Source organism: Lithobates pipiens, unplaced genomic scaffold, assembly GCF_037356315.1.
Source record: "Lithobates pipiens isolate NorthernLeopardFrog02 unplaced genomic scaffold, aLitPip1_a1.2 Scaffold_30, whole genome shotgun sequence".
NCBI lineage: Eukaryota > Metazoa > Chordata > Amphibia > Anura > Ranidae > Lithobates > Lithobates pipiens.
Window position 1 is genome coordinate 136,388,955 of NW_027507791.1, and position 17,500 is coordinate 136,406,454.

At 50.3% G+C, this 17,500-nt stretch overlaps 1 protein-coding gene across 6 annotated transcripts in view; it reads left to right on the top strand.

Moving 5' to 3' along the window:
- LOC143943247 (protein-L-isoaspartate(D-aspartate) O-methyltransferase-like) overlaps positions 1 to 17,500 on the top strand; it is a 325,651-nt gene that overhangs the window by 7,034 nt on the left and 301,117 nt on the right. The window contains exon 1 of one of the 6 annotated variants that reach the window (XM_077464887.1): positions 9,961 to 10,114. The exons of 4 other annotated variants lie outside the window; for them this stretch is intronic. The gene's annotated coding sequence lies outside the window, so the exon portion shown is untranslated. Of the gene's footprint in view, positions 1 to 9,960; positions 10,115 to 17,500 lie in introns of those variants that run through there. One more of the 6 variants, XM_077464888.1, reaches the window with a different exon arrangement.

Consider the following 17,500-nt stretch of genomic DNA (forward strand, 5'->3'; position numbering starts at 1 on the left):
GGTATTCACTCTTGCCAAGGAAACTCCATACACTGGGTCAATTGCTGAGTCCGGAGGACCGGCTCATGTAACATGGTTGCGTGGTGAAAATCCACCCCAACATAGACAAGGAGCCTATAAGGACATTATAGGTGATAAAGAGAACAGGAATGCGTAAATAAAGTAGAAGAAAAGAAAGGAGAAAAAAAAATATGGGGGGGGGGGGGGGGTGCCCACACCCAACACACCCACGTCTCTACACTGTGTACAAGAAGAGTGCTATATTTTGGTGAAGTTTGAAAAACAGACAAGTAAAACCAAATTTTGCCATACTGTTTCTCAGTACGGTTAGCATCTGCCAACAGGTTTTCCATGGTACTGATCTCATTGACCACTTATCCAGAGGCCAAGCTAGGGAGGGGAGGTCTGTTTTCAACACCGTGGAATGCAGGCCTTTGCCGTATTGAGGAGATGTCTTAGCCCTTGTACACACAGTCGGACATTCCGACAACAAAATCCATCGGATTTTGTCAGAAACTGGTGTTGCATACGCATGGTCGGACAAAATTGTCGGAAAATCTGATCGTTCGTAACGTGATGACGTTATTTAGTCACGACAGGACTACGTTCAGGCTAGTAGGCAATAGCTTTGGTCTAGGAGTTTGATCTGAGCATGCGTGGCACTTTGTCCGATCGTAATTCTCTACAAACGATTGGACAAAGTCCGAACGGATCATGTTGTCGGAAAATTTTTAGATCCAGCTCTCAAACTTTGTTGGTCGGACATTCCGACGGAAAAAGTCAGATGAAGCCCACACATGGTCGGATTATCCGACAACACGGTCCGATCTCACATTTTCCATCAGAATGTCCGACCGTGTGTACAAGGGCTTAGAAGGGATTTTTTTTTTTTTTTTTTTGAAGGACATTGGGGTCAAGCTGAGGAGGAGGGCAGCAGGGTCCTTTTACAACCTAACACCAGTCAGTTAGAATATGATCTCTTGAATTTATCCCAAGACGAGTGTAGGACAGTCTCAGAAAATAAACAGGAGTGATCCTACATGGTGCTGGCATCTCCAGCGGAGGTTGGATTGCTGTGGGAATAGTTTGTGTGAAGTTGGCACCCCATGTTTGTAAAACCTGAATAAAAATATACCATTTGTTTTGTGCTGATTTGTACCACAAAAATTAGCGTTTGTGCCCGTTCGGTTTCTGAGATATTAAACATTCAATGTAATGCAAGCCCTGCCCACTTTGCACCCCATATTACTGAATTTTAAAAACAAAAACGCCATGCATTTGTGCTGGTTTGTGCCGCAAAAATAAACGTTTGTGCTGCTTTGGTTTCAGAGATATTGCCTGTATATGTTGTCAAACCACACTGACTTTACACCTCGTTATTAAATTTTACATACAACTAGATTTATTTGTTTGCGGTTTGTGCAGATTTGGTGAATATTGTACACAATGTTTTACTTCACATGCATAGTTTTGCCACCCCCACAGGGATCCCTCCCCCCTTTCTGATTCTCCTAGCGCTGACGGGAAGAACAGACAGAGGACGAAATCTGGGGAGGGGGCGAGCACAGCTGGCTCTAGTGAGGCAGAGCCAGCTGTCAATCAAGCGGCAGGGTGGATCTCAATAGTATTGTCGGGATCTGTCCCGGCTGCATCACTGCTGTGCACTGTCAGGATATAGTGGGCAAGTCCGCCACATGCACATGAGTTTTTTTTTATTTTTTATTTTTTTTTATTTTTTTTGTCACAAGAGAACATATTATATGTCATCTTGTGAAGAAAAAGAGAACTAAGGCCAAAAAGGTTGGGCCATACTTCTCTTTTAACAAAAGTTTTTAAACCAGGGGTTAACCAAGCAAAACAGCACTCCAGCAAAGTCACTTCTTTTTTTTAATTGTTTTTTTTTTTTTTTTTTTTAAACATCTATGTCAGTAAACATCATTTTCCTGACAGACTCAATGGCAGACTACGTGTGGGTTAACCTCCGCCTTCTCTCCAATGCTATAGGACCCCACTCCCATAAATTTGAGCTCACCACTAGAGACCGTAATTTAGCCAACTCGTGACCAAAGGGTGGAACTCCGTCTGCCATGGAGTCCATCAGGAAAGTAAAATTATGGTAAGTATTTGATACATTTTCAGTTTTTTCCTGACGGACTTCATGGCAGACTACGTCTGGGGAAATAACTAGCCAAACCACACAGGTGAGTTTGCTGATAAAAAGAAGTTTAATTCTCTCCGTCAACTGACTGGATTCTTAAACCAAAGATCTAAGAAGATGGAGAAGCAGGTTCTATGCAATAGTATGACATAAAGGTATTAATGGAGGCCCATGAGGCTGCCTTGTAGATGAGATCAGGAGCTGCATGCCGGGCTGCTGCCCACAAAGCCGCCATACCCCTGGTAGGGTGTGCTGTCACCGCCTCTACAGGTGCCAGGCCCTTAGCCCTATAAGCCTGCTAGATAGACTGGACGATCCAGGTCACAATTGTTCTGGACGAAGCCCGTTTCCCCTTGTTGGCAGAGTGTAGAGCAAAGACAAAGTCGGAGCATCTAAAGGAAGAAGTAACTCATAGGTGTTCCTTCAGCATTTTGCATACATCCAGAGAATGAACTTCAGATGAACCTGGGGTCCTGACTGTAGGTAGGACAATTTCTTGGTCGTCATGGAACACTGAAGAGACTTTGGATTTGAGCCGAGCATTGGGATGAGGACCACCCATTCTGGGAAGAAAGTCAGGAATGGTTCTACATGACCCAAGGACCCAATCTCAGAAACCCTTAGCCGAAGTGATGGCTACTAGAAAGGCGACTCTTGCAGAAAAGTCCTTAATAGAAAGTGGGGCAGATCCCATGGTGCTTAGTCCAGACAGTGAGTCGAGGACAGGGGCAATCTTTAAAGCCTGAGTCTTGTTGCCCCACAGAAAAACTGCAGATTTAAAGGGTGAACAGCCCACGATGTACCAGAGAAGGTCGACAAGGCAGAGACTTGGAGCCTGAGAGAGCTGATGGACAGAGACAGATCTAGATTGAGGAAAGCTGGGATTCCTGGATCCCTGAATTGTCTGCCCGTAGAGGATAAGCATTTGACAAACTTGGGCCCAATTCTCTCATATACTTTATTCGTGATTGCCCTTCTCAAGCCCAAGAGGGTGGAAATTACTCCTGAAGCACACCCGAGAGACTCCAGCCTTTCCCTCTCAAGAACCAGACCATCAGTCTCAGTAAGGCCAGACAAGGGTGCAGGACTGCCCCCCCTGAGAAAGAAGGTCCAGCCTGAGAGGAATAGGTAGCAGGTCCCAGAAGCTGAGGTGGGTCAGGAGAGGAAACCATGGTCTGTTTGGCCAGTAAGGTGCTATCATCGCCACCTCGACTGCCTCCGTTTGAAGCCTCCGTAAGACTCTGAGGATGATCGGGAACGGGGAAAAGGCGTACGCCCTGTTGGAGCTTCCACTGATCTGTCAGGGCCTCTATTCTGAAGGTCCGGCTGCAATGGCCAGAGTGTAATACTTCTTGATTGTTTTTTTTTTTTTTTTTTTTTTTGAAGTTGCAGGGGGATGCAAATAAATCTACTTTGGGATTGACTCCCAAGGACAGGATCCACTCGAACGTCTGCGCATGCAGTGACCACTCGTTGTCCAGCCAAGTGAGCGTCAGGAAGTCCGCTTGGACATTATAGACTCCAGGGACGAAGACTGCTGAAATATTGGCCAGATTTTTCTGAGCCCAGGACATGATCGGCTTGACTTCTTCGAGCAGAGTAGAGCTCAGAGTGCCCCCCTGTCTCTTCACATATGAGACTGCTGTGGTGTTTTCCATCTTCAGTAAAACTGACTTCCCCTTCAAGAGATGAGTGAAAGATTGGAGGGCAGACCAGGCTGCACTTAACTCCAGGATATTCGAGCCCAGGACGTGAAGATGGGCACCCCACTTGCCTTGAGCAAGTTCTGACCTGCAAAGAGCTCCCCAACCAGTATCACTGGCATCGGTCAAGACCGTGACCCACGAGACTGGGGCAATGGAGTGGCAGGTGAGCAGATTTCTGCGCTGGAGCCACCAGAAGAGATTGTTCCTCATAACTGAAGTTATGTGAATAGACCGATTGTCGTCCCCCAAATTCCATTGTTGAAGAAACCCTATATGAAAAGGGCGTAATCTTTAAGCATTGTGAGGCTTTTAGGTGTGAAAAGCTTGGAGCTCGTGAGATTCTTCCTTGAATGACTGGAATCTTTTCCACAGGGAGAGAGATGGAACTTTCTACCATGTGGAACTAAGTACAATAAATCGGGCACTGGACTGGTTCTAGATTGCTTTTTCCCAGACGTGCTGGAACAGAAGCAGACGCGCCCCCACCCGACCCACCTGGACAGGCCCAAACTCAAAATGGCTTAGCTGGCTTTCGTCCGCTGGACGCCTGGCTTCTGGAAGGATGCCTGTCTTCTGCTCCAATTCCTTCTGATATCTCGACCGGCCTGTAAGAGCGCGCTTCCCTTGAATGCTCAGTACTATGTCTTCTGTGCTGCGGCCTTTTGTGCTTAAACAGATGCCTAACCTGAGGCAGGAAGCCCAACTTCCCACCTGTGGCCCTGGCTATGGCGCTATCCAACTTGTCACCAAACAGCAAGGACACTTTAAGGGGATCCTACACCAGGCCTGCTTGGATGCTGGGTCAGCGAGCCAGGGGTGTAGCCACAAGGTCCGCTTGGCCGTGACCGAGGACAGCATATTCCAGGCCGACAGGCGGATAAGGTCGATTGAAGCCTCCCCCAGGAAGGCCACCGCCAGCTTCATCTCCTGGATTACCGAGCCCCTGGCCAATTCTTCTAAGACTCCTCTGATCATTGAGTCTACATTCTCCATCCAGACCTCCATGGCCTTGGACATGGCTGTAAGGGCCATGGCGGGTTTGCAAGCCATCCTGGCTGACCTGTAAATCCTTTTAAGATCTTGATCTATTCTTCTCTCAAGCCCATCTTTGAAGGATACCGCATCTTCCAGAGGAAGAGTGACGCGTTTAGCTAGTCGCATCAGAGCTGCGTCTACGAGGGCAGTGTTTTCCAGATATTTCACTTCCTCAGCCTTGAAGGGGTATAACCTGGAGGTTCTACTTGACATAGAGGTCTTCTTATCTACCTTGCTCCATGCCTCGTCAATAATATCCTTTTATTCAGAAAGTTTTGAATTTGAATTTTCTTTCTCCAGATGCTTAAAGAATTTCTTCTGTTTAGCCGTGGGAGTAAAAGTCTTCCCACTTAAGGGCCTCTTTGACCGCTTTAATTTGTGGAGAAACCAGGGTGAAGTCGAAGCCTCTGACAAACTCGTCTCCCTCCATCTCGCTGTGAGAGGCCAGGGGAGGAATCGTAAGGCTGGAATGGGCCCGGATCCTCCTTGGCCTCGTCAGCCAGGGAGCCAGATAATGTGGTGGACTGACTCTGCGTGTAAGATGTACCCCGCTCTTTGGGTGATTGTTGCACCACTCATTTGACCAGCGTCTCCATTTGCCGGCTTTCAGAATCTTTTTCCCGAATGCCTTGGCATAACAAGGGTCACATAAGGACTTGACTTCCGAGACCCGGGTCCCACAACCCCAGCAGGATCTGTGATCAAAACGGCTGTTGTGGCGGTGGGTGTGGTGTTTGGAGGAAGAATGGTAAAATCTCCTCTGTTGGGAGGAGGAATGGGAACATCTCCTCTGTTGGGAGGAGGAATGGGAACATCTCCTCTGTTGGGAGGAGGAATGGGAACATCTCCTCTGTTGGGAGGAGGAATGGGAACATCTCCTCTGTTGGGAGGAGGAATGGGAACATCTCCTCTGTTGGGAGGAGGAATGGGAACATCTCCTCTGATGTTGGGTCCTAGGCAGAGAGTCGCGTCTGGACCTTGATGAAGAAGGTGGGTGTTGCGGCCTCGCAGGGTCCCTGTCATCTTGGACAGTAAGCTGATGGTCTGACCTGGAAGGCTTAAAAAAGGGAGAACGTGACGTTTAGGGAATCAGTCCACCTGCACATGGACCTGGCCCTCCCCTTCCCATGCCCCACATACCTAGAGCATGAGGACTGGCAGTACGGAGGCTGTGATCTGTCCATGGCACCCTGGTGGACGATTAGGAGGTGATCCTGCAGCTTTGTAGGCACACTCGTATGTCCTGGAACAAAGGAGTACAAATAGCAGTGCAGCTTCCCCCTTAAGAGGCATCTTAGTCCCCCTTCCCTCTTTTACCATAGACCCAGGCTGACGCTAACCATGATCTGGCAACCTGGGGCCTGAGGAGCTGACACAAGCTGCCTGTAGTAATCCGTAGAATGACAGGGCTCTCAGGGATTCAAACATCCCTGCTGGAATGACGTCACCGCCGTGCCTGGACTGCTCCTGCGCAGTGGTGACCTGCCGTAAAGTGCCTGCGCGGCTGCTGGGTCCCCTGCCACACTGAGCATGCGCAAAATCAAGCCTTGGCTTCGTCCGAGGATCACACATGTGCAGTAGCGAGCTGGAGCCACGACCCGGAAGACAGAGTCAAACCCTGGAACGCACTTGAGTTCCAGGTGCCATAGAAGCAAAAAGAAAAAGCCACATGACATATTTACACTTTCATACAAAAACTGCTGCCATGGAGAATCTTCAGTCCTGCCAGCCTATCCACCGAGCTTGGGCATAGGAAGGCCATCCCCACCACAGGACACAGGGGCCTGGAGCCACACACAGCCCAGGGCCCAGCCATGGGTGGATCTTGAAACTGCCCGGCATCAACTTCCACAATCAATTTTGAACACCCGTAAATGAGGAGGACAAAAAAGGAACGCAATCTCTAGTGGTGAGCTCAAATTTATGGGAGTGGGGTCCTATAGCATTGGAAAGGAGGCAGGTTAACCCACACGTAGTCTGCCATGGAGGCTGTCAAGAAAAGAATGTTTACTGACACAGATGTTTTTCAAAAAAAGCAATTAAAAAAAATAAGTGACTTATATAAGAGAATTTGCTAGAGTGCTGTTTTGCTTGGTTAACGCCTGGTTTAAACTTTTTTGTTAAGAGATCTATGGCTCAACCTTTTTTGGCCTAAGTTCTCTTTTTGTTCACGGTGACATATATATATATATATATATATAATATAGTGTATGTTCTCCTGTGACAAAAAAACTCATGGGCATATGGAGGGCTATTGCCCACTGTATCCTGACAGCGCAGAGCCACAATGCATCCGGGACAGATCCCGACAATACTGTTGAGATCCACCCTGCTGCCTGATTGACAGCTGGTTCTGCATCACTAGAGCCAGCTGTGCTCGCACCATCCCAGATTTCCTCCTCTCTGTTCTTCCAGTCAATGCTAGGGGGGGGGATCCCTGGGGGGTGGCAAAATTACACATGTGAAGTAAAACATCATGTACAATATCCACCAAATCTCCACAAACCGCGAACAAATAAATGTAGTTGTATGTAAGATTTAATAATAAGGTGTAAAATCTGTGATTTGACAACATATACACTAAATATCTCCGAAACCAAAGCGGTACAAACATTTATTTTTGCGGCACAAACTAATGGCACGTTTGCTTTTAAAATTCGGCAATATGGGGTGCAACGTGGGCGGGGCTTGCATCACATTGAATGTTTAATATCTCAGAATACCGAACCAACACAAATGCTAATTTTTGCGGCACAAATCGGCACAGATGCGACACAAATGAATGGTACGTTTTTATTCAGGTTTTACGAACGGGTGCCAACTTCACACAGCTCTGTACCAGAGGACAAGCTTGTCTCCTCAATTCTGCTTGAGATAAAAAAAAAATGTATGTTCAAGCAATGAAATTCGTAGCTGTTGGTCTGATAAGGTGTTATTTAGGTCTTGTTCCAAGCGCCCTAGGTATGGTGTGATGTACTGATCAGGAGGGTGTGATGAGAGCCTCTATGAGACGGAATTGCCATGACAAGTGAAGAGTTGAGACATGATTGGGTAAGAAAGTATCTCAATTGCCACAGTGAAAGCGGCGGATCAGCCATGCATTGGATGGTCTACTATGGACTTAAAGCTGGCAGAAGACTTGAAATGGTGAAGCCCTGAGTGGCCACATATACATTAATGCAGAGAAAGAATTAAAGTAAAAATCACTCTTTTACCTTTTGTCAGGGCTGGGCTCAGCCCTTCCTTCTCTGAGCTGGCTGCTCGGCTGTCGGCTAGTTGACCGCTCCCATCTCTCTCCACAGTTACTCAGCTGTTGATTATATCTTGCTCGTCAGTCCTGCCTACTTAAGCCGCTCAGCCCAGAGGAGCTCTGCCTTTGCCTTGGTCACATCACAGAATCTCCTGCAATCCTGTTCAAGACTTGCTTTGCTGACATCCCTTCTGACTCCAGATCCTGCTTGCTGTTCCACTACATTGATCTTTGACTTCTGGCTTGGCTGACTATCCATTCCGGTTATTGTACTTTGGCTATGTTTTGACTACGTCTGTTCTCTTTACTTTTATTATTAAACAAGTGTGATTTAACTGTACTTCTGTCTCGGCATGGTTTCTGACACATTTACAACCACTTTAACAGCCCCTTTGTGCATTCTGTTGTGATTTTATAAACATTGACTTCTCAAGCCCTGAAGGGGGGGAGGCTTCCCCCCCCAAAATATGTTGCGGTAGCTGATGCTCTGAATACAAAGTCCTTGAGCTGTAGCAGTTTCTTCTAACATGCCCCCAATCTCCAAGAATCTTATTACAGCTTGCTCCTGTAGCTGGTCTACGGGCCTGACCATCTTCTGAAATATATTTGTACTGTACTCTGCAACTTTTCTCTCTAGCATTATGTGTGCATAGGTGTCCATTTCTGAAAGAGAGGGAGAAGCTGTGAACCTCGGGATCACGGATGATCTCTGTAATGTGTGACCCTTTTGATCAGGTCAGGGGTCTCCTTTTGAGGCCCCCTATATCAAGTGCGTTGGCCAGAATTGCTCATAAAAAGAAAAAAAACATTTCCATATTGAGTGAGTGAAAATTTCATTTTATGTGAATAATGAAAAGTTGGAAAGACTATGTGGAACACTTTAGCTTGTTGTAGTATGCACATTGGGGGGACATACAATTTGTGTGTTCTGTGCACACATTGGTTTTTTGGGACTTGGCCCATTTTATATTAGTGGTGGATGGATGCTGGGACCCCTCCAGGTGTCACTTGGACACAGCTCACATCTAGGTGTCTGTTGATACAAAGTGAAAGGGTATTTTTTGGCCAGTAATTGATTGAGGTGCCCAAACATTGGCATCACACAGGGGTTCTTAGATGACAACACAATGCCTTTTTCTCTCTATGTAAGGAGGGCATGCAGTAAGCAGGCATTGACTGCTTCAAGCTGTAGTTTAGACCATTCTGTCTTCCCATAATGCCTCTAACTATCTACCTCTTTTCACTAACTTCTACATCAGTATAATCACAAAAATAAAAAAAGGCTTAGAAAATAACACACCGTAACACAGCAAATTACATGTTTAAAGGCAGTGAAAAGATTCAGTAAACGCATGTGTTTATTCTAGGTTTTTGCTAATAGATTTTGCCATAGGAAAGCCATTAGCTAGGGTTGGTGGCTCTACTTTAGTTCCATTATAAAGGATCTATGTCCATGTGCACTAATATATTTCCTTTCCATTTTTCTGCTTAGCAGCCAAACACTGCTGCTGCTCAAGGGACAGTTAACAGTAAAACATGCCACCATAACTGCAGCAACCATCTTAAACATAAGCAGGGAATTAATTGGATCTTTTATAACACCCGTTAACATTTAAAACTACCAATTGTAAACAACCCCATGGGTCATAATGAAATGCAAGTGTTTGCAGATTTGCTGTAATATACTTACAACTCCTCCTTATACCAGAAATCTGTTCCACTCAAATTACATTTGTTTCCCTCTTTATTAATCTCTAAATAAAGGTCACATTGTATAACTTTGAGCATGCTGTGGAAATCATAATAAGAGAGCCTACTGAGTGTCAGGACCCAAGAGGATGTTCAGGGCTTGTTTATGTGCATGTGTCTCTTGAGCCATTGCTGAATGTTTCTTGGTGTGAAGTGAGCCTTCAGAAGACATTGCAGCCGAATTGTGAATGATGCTGTTCCCTTGCCTGTCATAAGGTAATCTTACAATTGTGTCTCCAGCCTGAGAGAGGACCGGAAAAAATGTGTGCGTATTCTGTATTGAAATCTCCTGGTATTTCAGTGTCCTTTAAAAAAATAACCTTTGTCCAAGGATGCTAGCTTTCTTGAGATGCACTAAAATATAAGCACAATAGAAGGCTGTGGTTTTTATGGTGCTAAATTATATATTATACTTTGAATATTTTCCTACCATAGGTTTTCTGTAGAACTATCCAGGTTGCTTAGTTTCTTGAGGTTATGCACAAGGGCTGCAAGTGGTCCTTATTGTACCTTTTCTGTATTATTTCTTCCTGTAACTAGGCTTAAAGTGTAAGTTCACCTTTTCACGAAAAATGAAAAGGTAAACTAACACCGTATAGACTAACCCCTATTTCCCACTGTGCTACCATGGTTGATTAGCTGTTACTGCCCATGCAGCCAGTGATCTGATCTGTCCCAGAAGCCCTAAAGAAAGAAGAGCGCAGCTTTCAAATCGCCCGACCGCTGCACCAGCTGTGTGGGTAGTGACAGCTAACAATGGAAGAGGGGACTAAGGGGGTGGGCACACGCTTTGATTTTCAAATGTCAATTGTGTTACGCCGACCGATCGTCTACAAATCTTATGATGCCGCGTACACACGACCAGACTTTTCGACGGACTAGGTCCAGCGGTCTTCCCGACTGACTTTTGGCGGAGTTCTGACGGACTTTCCGAAAGAAACGGACTTGGCCACACACAAACACACCAAAGTCCGATGGATTTGAACATGACGTACGACCGGACTAGAATTAGGAAGTTCGTAGCCAATAGCTGCCCTAGCGTCGGTTTTCGTCTGTCAGACTAGCATACAGACGAATGGATTTTTCGACCGGACTCGAGTCCGTCGGAAAGATTTGAAACATGTTTTAAACCTAAAGTCCATCTGATTTTTAGACAGCAAAGGTCCGATGAAGCCCACACATGATCGAATTGTCCGGCGGATTCATTCCGTCAGACCTAGTCCATCAAAGTCTGGTCGTGTGTATGCGGCATTACCGTTAGCACGGTGCTTTCGATAGCGAATTTTCACTTTTTTTGTCAGACAAAAGCTGGACGTGCAGACTATAACATTTTTTTTTTGATTTTCGTTTCATTAGTATGGTTTTCATAGGAAAAAAAAAAAAAACATAGGAGCAAGACTAGGAATGCTCAAACAAAAAATAAATATATACAGAAAATCAAATACTGTGTATGGGGCCTAAAGCCTCATTCACACAGTTCGATTGTTGGCAGGGGATTGTCTCTTGACAGACTGTTGTCTTAAAATTTTACTGTTAGTACGCTCCTTTTGACAATTGTTGTCCAATTTTCCACCAACAGATGTTGGATGACAGGCTAGTAAATTTTTGGTGGACAACAGTTTAACGTAAGAGTTTCATATGGTCAGTACACAAATCCATCACACAAAAGTCGAAAGTACAAACGTGCATGCTCGGAATCGATGCTCACCAAACACAAAATTGGCAGAAGGGGCCAAAATGGTGGCGCTCAAGAGCTGATATTCCTTGTAGTACATCACTACGTTCATGCTTGTGGCATGACAACTGTGTACCATTTAGTATGCAAGACAAGGTCCTGGCACACACCCTCTTGACAAAAATCAGACCCTTGTTTGGCCAACAACCATATCGTATGCACGAGGCTTTATGCCTTGTACACACGGTTGGACATTCCGACAACAAAATCCATGGGATTTTTTCAGACGGATTTTGTGGCAAACTCGTCTTGCATACACACGGTCTGACAAAGTTGTTGGAAAACCCGATCGTTCTTAACGAGGTGACATACAACATGTACGTTGGGACTATAAATGGGCCAATAGCTGTGGTCTCTTAATTTATTCTGAGCATGCGTGGTACTTCGTCCATCGGAATTTAAACAATCTGATTTTGTTGTCTGAAAATTTTAGATCCTGCTCTCAAACTTTGTGTGTCGGAAATTCTGACGAAAAAAATCTGATGGAGCCCACACACGATCAGATTTTCCAACAACACGATCCAATCGCACATTTTCCGTCAAAGTCCGACCATTTACAGTGCATTAGACCCCATACACACTATTTGATTTTCTGCAGATTTTTGTCTTCAGATTTACTAAAACCATATAATATGAAGTCAAACCTTAAGAGCACTGAGGCGATGCAGGGTCGGCAGTAAAGCGCAGATTTACTGTTTGTTTTAGCTGCGCTTTTCACCCGCTAGCGGTGTGCTTTTAACACCCCCCATTGATTTCAGCAGGCAGCGGTGCTTTGCCGGCATTTCCCATTGATTTCAATGGGCAGGGGCACTTTAGGAGCGGTGTATACACCACTCCTAAAGTGCATCAAAAGATGCTGCTTGCAGGACTTAAAGCCAGCGCACAGCTCCAGTGTGAAAGCACTCAGGCTTTCACACTGGAGTGACAGGAGAGGTGCTTTACAGGCGCTATTATAGAGCCTATAAAGCAACTCAGTGTGAAAGTAGCCTTATGCTTTGTACACACTGTCAGAATTTTGGCCAGTAAAAGACCGATGAGAGCTTTTCGTCTGAAAATGCGACCGTGTGTATGCTCCATCGGAATTTTGCTGCCCGAATTTCTGTCAGCAAAAGATTGAGAGCAGGTTCTCAATTTTTACGACGGAAAAAGTTTCCATCGAAATTCCGATCGTGTGTATGCAATTCTGATGCGCAAAAACTCACGCATGCTCAGATTCAACTATGAGACGGATGCTATTGGCTATTGAACTTCCTTTTTTCTAGTCCCGCCGTACGTGTTGTACATCACCGCGTTCTTGACGGTCGGAATTTGGTGTGACCATGTGTATGCAAGACAGCTTGAGCGAAATTCCGTTGGGAAAACCATCAGAGCGTTTTCCAACCAAAATTCAGATCGTGTATACATGGCATAAGAGCTTCAATTGGTATGCAATCAGGCGGGCCCTTGTACTATATGGTTTTGGTAAATCTGAAAACAAAAATCTGATTTTCGGACGACAACGTCTGATTTTTGTGGCATGCTATTCTCGTGTCGAAATTGAAGAGGTTACTAACAATACGAGAATTTTCATTTGACAGAATGTCAGAAGTGACGTAACATGTTGAATAGTTTTGTATGTATTATTTCTAGGGATGCACCGAATGGGTTTTTTGGTGCCGAAACCGATACCGAAAATGAAAAATACACTAGGCCGAAAACCGAAACCGATACCGAAACCGCACCGATACCGAAAATGACTGTTTTTAAAAAATATTTTTATACAGGAGATGGTCAGAGACAGGGGACGTGGTACAGGAGATGGTCAGAGACAGGGGACGTGGTACAGGAGATGGTCAGAGACTGCGGACATGGTACAGGAGATGGTCAGAGACTGCGGACGTGGTACAGGAGATGGTCAGAGACTGCGGACGTGGTACAGGAGATGGTCAGAGACAGCGGACGTGGTACAGGAGATGGTCAGAGACAGGGGACGTGGTACAGGAGATGGTCAGAGACAGGGGACGTGGTACAGGAGATGGTCAGAGACAGGGGACGTGGTACAGGAGATGGTCAGAGACAGGGGACGTGGTACAGGAGATGGTCAGAGACAGGGGACGTGGTACAGGAGATGGTCAGAGACAGGGGACGTGGTACAGGAGATGGTCAGAGACAGGGGACGTGGTACAGGAGATGGTCAGAGACAGGGGACGTGGTACAGGAGATGGTCAGAAATTGCACACATGATACAATTGATACAATGCAGCCAGCCAGTGTCCCCCGTTGCAGCCAGCCAGTGTCCCCTCATAGCAGCCAGCCAGTGTCCCCTCACAGAGCAGCCAGCCAGTGTCCCCTCACAGAGCAGCCAGCCAGTGTCCCCTCACAGAGCAGCCAGCCAGTGTGCCCCCTCACAGAGCAGCCAGCCAGTGTGCCCCCTCACAGAGCAGCCAGCCAGTGTGCCCCCTCACAGAGCAGCCAGCCAGTGTGCCCCCTCACAGAGCAGCCAGCCAGTGTGCCCCCTCACAGAGCAGCCAGCCAGTGTGCCCCCTCACAGAGCAGCCAGCCAGTGTGCCCCCTCACAGAGCAGCCAGCCAGTGTGCCCCCTCACAGAGCAGCCAGCCAGTGTGCCCCCTCACAGAGCAGCCAGCCAGTGTGCCCCCTCACAGAGCAGCCAGCCAGTGTGCCCCCTCACAGAGCAGCCAGCCAGTGTGCCCCCTCACAGAGCAGCCAGCCAGTGTGCCCCCTCACAGAGCAGCCAGCCAGTGTGCCCCCTCACAGAGCAGCCAGCCAGTGTGCCCCCTCACAGAGCAGCCAGCCAGTGTGCCCCCTCACAGAGCAGCCAGCCAGTGTGCCCCCTCACAGAGCAGCCAGCCAGTGTGCCCCCTCACAGAGCAGCCAGCCAGTGTGCCCCCTCACAGAGCAGCCAGCCAGTGTGCCCCCTCACAGAGCAGCCAGCCAGTGTGCCCCCTCACAGAGCAGCCAGCCAGTGTGCCCCCTCACAGAGCAGCCAGCCAGTGTGCCCCCTCACAGAGCAGCCAGCCAGTGTGCCCCCTCACAGAGCAGCCAGCCAGTGTGCCCCCTCACAGAGCAGCCAGCCAGTGTGCCCCCTCACAGAGCAGCCAGCCAGTGTGCCCCCTCACAGAGCAGCCAGCCAGTGTGCCCCCTCACAGAGCAGCCAGCCAGTGTGCCCCCTCACAGAGCAGCCAGCCAGTGTGCCCCCTCACAGAGCAGCCAGCCAGTGTGCCCCCTCACAGAGCAGCCAGCCAGTGTGCCCCCTCACAGAGCAGCCAGCCAGTGTGCCCCCTCACAGAGCAGCCAGCCAGTGTGCCCCCTCACAGAGCAGCCAGCCAGTGTGCCCCCTCACAGAGCAGCCAGCCAGTGTGCCCCCTCACAGAGCAGCCAGCCAGTGTGCCCCCTCACAGAGCAGCCAGCCAGTGTGCCCCCTCACAGAGCAGCCAGCCAGTGTGCCCCCTCACAGAGCAGCCAGCCAGTGTGCCCCCTCACAGAGCAGCCAGCCAGTGTGCCCCCTCACAGAGCAGCCAGCCAGTGTGCCCCCTCACAGAGCAGCCAGCCAGTGTGCCCCCTCACAGAGCAGCCAGCCAGTGTGCCCCCTCACAGAGCAGCCAGCCAGTGTGCCCCCTCACAGAGCAGCCAGCCAGTGTGCCCCCTCACAGAGCAGCCAGCCAGTGTGCCCCCTCACAGAGCAGCCAGCCAGTGTGCCCCCTCACAGAGCAGCCAGCCAGTGTGCCCCCTCACAGAGCAGCCAGCCAGTGTGCCCCCTCACAGAGCAGCCAGCCAGTGTGCCCCCTCACAGAGCAGCCAGCCAGTGTGCCCCCTCACAGAGCAGCCAGCCAGTGTGCCCCCTCACAGAGCAGCCAGCCAGTGTGCCCCCTCACAGAGCAGCCAGCCAGTGTGCCCCCTCACAGAGCAGCCAGCCAGTGTGCCCCCTCACAGAGCAGCCAGCCAGTGTGCCCCCTCACAGAGCAGCCAGCCAGTGTGCCCCCTCACAGAGCAGCCAGCCAGTGTGCCCCCTCACAGAGCAGCCAGCCAGTGTGCCCCCTCACAGAGCAGCCAGCCAGTGTGCCCCCTCACAGAGCAGCCAGCCAGTGTGCCCCCTCACAGAGCAGCCAGCCAGTGTGCCCCCTCACAGAGCAGCCAGCCAGTGTGCCCCCTCACAGAGCAGCCAGCCAGTGTGCCCCCTCACAGAGCAGCCAGCCAGTGTGCCCCCTCACAGAGCAGCCAGCCAGTGTGCCCCCTCACAGAGCAGCCAGCCAGTGTGCCCCCTCACAGAGCAGCCAGCCAGTGTGCCCCCTCACAGAGCAGCCAGCCAGTGTGCCCCCTCACAGAGCAGCCAGCCAGTGTGCCCCCTCACAGAGCAGCCAGCCAGTGTGCCCCCTCACAGAGCAGCCAGCCAGTGTGCCCCCTCACAGAGCAGCCAGCCAGTGTGCCCCCTCACAGAGCAGCCAGCCAGTGTGCCCCCTCACAGAGCAGCCAGCCAGTGTGCCCCCTCACAGAGCAGCCAGCCAGTGTGCCCCCTCACAGAGCAGCCAGCCAGTGTGCCCCCTCACAGAGCAGCCAGCCAGTGTGCCCCCTCACAGAGCAGCCAGCCAGTGTGCCCCCTCACAGAGCAGCCAGCCAGTGTGCCCCCTCACAGAGCAGCCAGCCAGTGTGCCCCCTCACAGAGCAGCCAGCCAGTGTGCCCCCTCACAGAGCAGCCAGCCAGTGTGCCCCCTCACAGAGCAGCCAGCCAGTGTGCCCCCTCACAGAGCAGCCAGCCAGTGTGCCCCCTCACAGAGCAGCCAGCCAGTGTGCCCCCTCACAGAGCAGCCAGCCAGTGTGCCCCCTCACAGAGCAGCCAGCCAGTGTGCCCCCTCACAGAGCAGCCAGCCAGTGTGCCCCCTCACAGAGCAGCCAGCCAGTGTGCCCCCTCACAGAGCAGCCAGCCAGTGTGCCCCCTCACAGAGCAGCCAGCCAGTGTGCCCCCTCACAGAGCAGCCAGCCAGTGTGCCCCCTCACAGAGCAGCCAGCCAGTGTGCCCCCTCACAGAGCAGCCAGCCAGTGTGCCCCCTCACAGAGCAGCCAGCCAGTGTGCCCCCTCACAGAGCAGCCAGCCAGTGTGCCCCCTCACAGAGCAGCCAGCCAGTGTGCCCCCTCACAGAGCAGCCAGCCAGTGTGCCCCCTCACAGAGCAGCCAGCCAGTGTGCCCCCTCACAGAGCAGCCAGCCAGTGTGCCCCCTCACAGAGCAGCCAGCCAGTGTGCCCCCTCACAGAGCAGCCAGCCAGTGTGCCCCCTCACAGAGCAGCCAGCCAGTGTGCCCCCTCACAGAGCAGCCAGCCAGTGTGCCCCCTCACAGAGCAGCCAGCCAGTGTGCCCCCTCACAGAGCAGCCAGCCAGTGTGCCCCCTCACAGAGCAGCCAGCCAGTGTGCCCCCTCACAGAGCAGCCAGCCAGTGTGCCCCCTCACAGAGCAGCCAGCCAGTGTGCCCCCTCACAGAGCAGCCAGCCAGTGTGCCCCCTCACAGAGCAGCCAGCCAGTGTGCCCCCTCACAGAGCAGCCAGCCAGTGTGCCCCCTCACAGAGCAGCCAGCCAGTGTGCCCCCTCACAGAGCAGCCAGCCAGTGTGCCCCCTCACAGAGCAGCCAGCCAGTGTGCCCCCTCACAGAGCAGCCAGCCAGTGTGCCCCCTCACAGAGCAGCCAGCCAGTGTGCCCCCTCACAGAGCAGCCAGCCAGTGTGCCCCCTCACAGAGCAGCCAGCCAGTGTGCCCCCTCACAGAGCAGCCAGCCAGTGTGCCCCCTCACAGAGCAGCCAGCCAGTGTGCCCCCTCACAGAGCAGCCAGCCAGTGTGCCCCCTCACAGAGCAGCCAGCCAGTGTGCCCCCTCACAGAGCAG